We start from the raw sequence: 259 nt of genomic DNA on the forward strand, positions 1-259 counted from the left end.
CAAACAACAAGACACCATCCCCCTGCACTGAGGCTAATCAACGACTTGCTAACGACCTGAATAAGTTTTATTGTAGATTTGAAACACCCCACATCCATTCTGATCATCTCTCTACACAACCGTTAACACCTCCTGTAATCCCCCTCTGCCCCCCTCCTGCACTTCAAATCAGTGAAAACGATGTGCGCCAGGTCTTCAGAAAGAACAAAAGAAGAAAAGCACCAGGCCCAGATGGTGTTACACCAGCCTGTCTGAGAAC

The sequence above is a fragment of the Cyprinus carpio genome, chromosome A4 (genome assembly GCF_018340385.1).
Source record: "Cyprinus carpio isolate SPL01 chromosome A4, ASM1834038v1, whole genome shotgun sequence".
In the NCBI taxonomy this organism is placed as follows: Eukaryota; Metazoa; Chordata; class Actinopteri; order Cypriniformes; family Cyprinidae; genus Cyprinus; species Cyprinus carpio.